Source organism: Saccostrea cucullata, unplaced genomic scaffold, assembly GCF_032062105.1.
Source record: "Saccostrea cucullata isolate Sc308-1 unplaced genomic scaffold, CSIRO_AGI_Scuc_v1 ctg2377, whole genome shotgun sequence".
Classification (NCBI taxonomy): Eukaryota; Metazoa; Mollusca; class Bivalvia; order Ostreida; family Ostreidae; genus Saccostrea; species Saccostrea cuccullata.
Window position 1 is genome coordinate 64,907 of NW_026941602.1, and position 3,688 is coordinate 68,594.

At 30.6% G+C, this 3,688-nt stretch overlaps 1 long non-coding RNA gene across 1 annotated transcript; it reads right to left on the reverse strand.

Moving 5' to 3' along the window:
* LOC134258150 (uncharacterized) lies at positions 1-3,049 on the reverse strand. Its single transcript, XR_009990096.1, has 3 exons — positions 2,353-3,049; positions 1,825-1,881; positions 1-457 (listed from the first exon to the last, which is right to left on the reverse strand). It is a non-coding gene; the product is annotated as an uncharacterized LOC134258150 (long non-coding RNA).
* Between the last annotated feature and the right edge of the window lie 639 nt (positions 3,050-3,688).

Sequence of the window (3,688 nt, forward strand, 5' to 3'; positions counted from 1 at the left end):
CAAGTTCACAATATTTTTATTCAAGGTGATTCCTCAACAATGTTTAACAATTGAATATTCCATTACCATGAGACAGTCATTAAAAGTATCCATGTACAGCATTTATGAATTTCAATGCAAAGATAACAGATACATGTACATGAACCAAGTTTAAATTGAAGTTTATCAATGTTTTTATTACACTGGTATAATGTTTTACATGCATATGATTTGGCTTTCTTAACCAACGCTCAAATTGAAATTCAAATGTCAGAGTTATTGTCAGAGAGATGGTCATAAACCGAAAAGTTCTACAAATGTCAACAACGCACAGAAAACAAACACTGGTCTCCTTAATAAAAGCACCATGATTTCAGACTTAGGACTCTTTGACACTGGTTTGAACATCTTTCATTATTTACTCTAACAGCATATGGCATGAACTGCATTCTGTACAGCTGCAAATGTGCAGGGTTTCCTGAAAAAAAAAAAATTAAAATGAAATTTTAGGCATGTTGATTGTACATTTTGTCATAAACATTTCATACACTTTTAACATGTTTAAAATATTTTTGAATGTGATTATCTTTCACATTTCATGTACAATTGGTTTTAATTTCACCTTTTTCTCTCCAAAAAGTTATCCATTTTGAAATCATGAAAAATAAAATCTTATACTGCAACCTCAGTCATATAAAATTTAAAAAAAATCTTATTTAACATAATTTACTTCTACATTATAATTCATTTTATCTTGTCAACTTCCTAACAAGTATGAATACATTTGTTTTAGTGACTTTTCTCTATTTTCTGCTTGTATTTATCTATTTTTTTTTCTTGGTTTTCTTTTTTTGGTCTTGAAATTTGAATATGAAAATCTAAGTAAAAATAACATGATGACCAGAAAAATTTAATACTGTACAGCAGGAAATTAACTCGCGGAGTTAATTTTCGCTATATTCGCTGATAAAGAAATTCCGCGAATTTAACATACAGTGAATAATTCTTTAAAGAGTTTTATAAAGATCAATTGAAATTTTATTATTTTCTGTGATTAGATGAAGACTGTCTTTATTAATTATGCGAGGGTCTGGATCAATTACAAACTCGCAGTTGTTGCTACTTTTTAAGCTTATTAATTGTTTAATTCATTTCTATAGCAAACGATTAATTTTGCCATCTAGTAGAAGTGCGATGAAATTATTTAATAAAACATGCTTGTTTAATTTCACCGTGCGTATCACTCAGTCATTACCTTTAATCAAGGCATTTACTTCGTAAACAGGGTAACGACGATTAATTAATTCCAATTATATGATTAAAAGTTCAACATTTTTACTACGGTATATATTTTCTGATTTGGACCCGGAAATGAAAAAAATAATGCGTAGCATTATTTTGACTTCAAATCGGGATCAGTCCGGTGTTCAGTTATTATTCAATCGGGATCAAAATCGACACAATATATATACTTTTCTGTCTGATATGCGTGATATACTTGATTACATACTTTCGTAATATACTATAGAGACGGGAAATAGCAGTTCACACAATATATGACTACAGAAAAATGCTTGCAAGTACTGTTTAAGAAATTTTTAGTTTTTCCTTTTCCGCGAATTCAAACGACCGCGATTTACTGAAAATTGAACAAATCGCGATCTTTTCCGACCGCGATTTTAACCTGCTATACAGTATTTCTTTCAGTTTTACTCTCAATATTTTTAGAAGAAGAAAATCACTTGTTCTGAGAAACTGCAGACATGTCACGTCAACTCAGATAATGATGTTTATGTATTTTAATGACCATGTAAAAATACATGATAAAAATAAAATCATACATACTTTTTAGGTTGAAATCCTTTATACTGTGTTGACGCAGGAGTACAGGCAATCCATTTTCTGTAATTATGATTAAAAGATTAACTTATGTTTCATAACTCACAATACATCATACACACATGTACAATATGTAAGTGCACTGCTGAGTGAGCTCATTAAACATTTAAGCAGAAGCATTAGAAATGATCATGATGATTCTACATTCATTTATTATTAATTACACAGAAATGAAAAAAAACACTATTTTCTGACCTTATTAGGAAAATGATAAGAGTAACAACCTGATTAAGGCATAATGCATATGATTGTTTTAGTCTTAGAGCTCATTGATAGGTGATTGAATCATATGACAGAGTATTTGTAAATATTACCCCCCCTTCTGTCTACACTACTTCTTTTTTCCACACCCAATTTTTGTTTATATTAAATAGAATACAATGTTTATATTTTAAGACATTAGAACATTGTTTAAAGGGATAAATATGTATAAAAATGCACACATGTACAGTGTACAGTGTGAAGTATACTTACATGATCTCGCTCATCATCTATTCAAGTCCGCTGTTGACGGTTCCTGTGGAATTATCCAAACAAACAGACCATATTTAACTTAAAAACATGTAATTACACTTTTACACAAGTAAGAATCGGTTAAATCATCCAAACAAACTGAAGAAATACGGTCTTTCGATGCCTGGACTCTTCGATGTAGCTATTCCACCTAAAAATTAAATAGAAAACATTGGTAATATAATGATCATCAATAGGTCCTAAAGTGCAGAACATAGTTATAAATAGAAAGAATTTCATTGGTTGTCCTTCCCATTGTTATTGAAATTACTTCTAATAACCTCTACCTCAAGTGGAAGTTGGCTCCAAAGGGCAGTAACTCAATTTCATTATTGAAGGAGTAAGTCTTATAATGAAAGATAACTCTTACTTCATACCTGCTATAGTCTTTTTCTCAAAAAGTGGTAAATTATCTTCAGCTCTGATCTCTATACACTACAATTTATTTGCCTACCGGCGATGCCAATGTAGTAAAATAATGCATTTTACTATGAATAATGTCACCTATCTTAAAATATAATATAAGGTGACGACGAACCACAAGTTCTACATAATGGAAAAACATGGTACTGGTAACATAAGGTAAATATTTACATAGAGCAATCCAGCCCAATACCGTCACTGAAAATGGTCAGCCAGGTATTTAACGGAAAGCATAAGGTTATTTACATAGAGCAAGTCAGCAATAACTGTTTTATAGTATTGCATTGCACACTTTTGTCATTTTTTTTTTACATTTTCTTTTGTCATTTTTTAATAACATTTTCTAATTTTTTTTATTTTCTCATCTTTTTTTTTCAATTTTCTGTTTGTGTTTCTAATATTAAAACCTCTAATTTTGTCTTTGAGAGCTGCATTCTCCCTCCTCAGGTGCTCAATTACAATATTCTGTTCAGATATAATTTTTGATTTCTCATTCATTGCTTCACTTTCAAGAATTCCTCTCTGTTCTTCTTTTCCAAATTTCTGGCTGTCTGTCTCCTCTTTTCCAAAGTTCTGGCTGGCTGTCTGTCTCCTCTCCACTCCCATTACTTTTTATTGAATCTTGTTTAGAAAGCGGCAGTTCGAATATATTGCTTAAGTAAGAATTTAATCTGTCTTTGTTTGTAAATTTCTTTAATCTATCAATTTCTCTTCTCATGCGTGTTACTTTGTACAATAGACTTACTCGGTTCACCTTTGTAAATTCGACTTTTAGTTTTTCGCATATTTCATGATGTAAACATTTCATATAGTCTGGTCGGTTTTTATGCTTTAAGTAGATTTCATGGACATCTAAGTATGTGAGAACCATGAT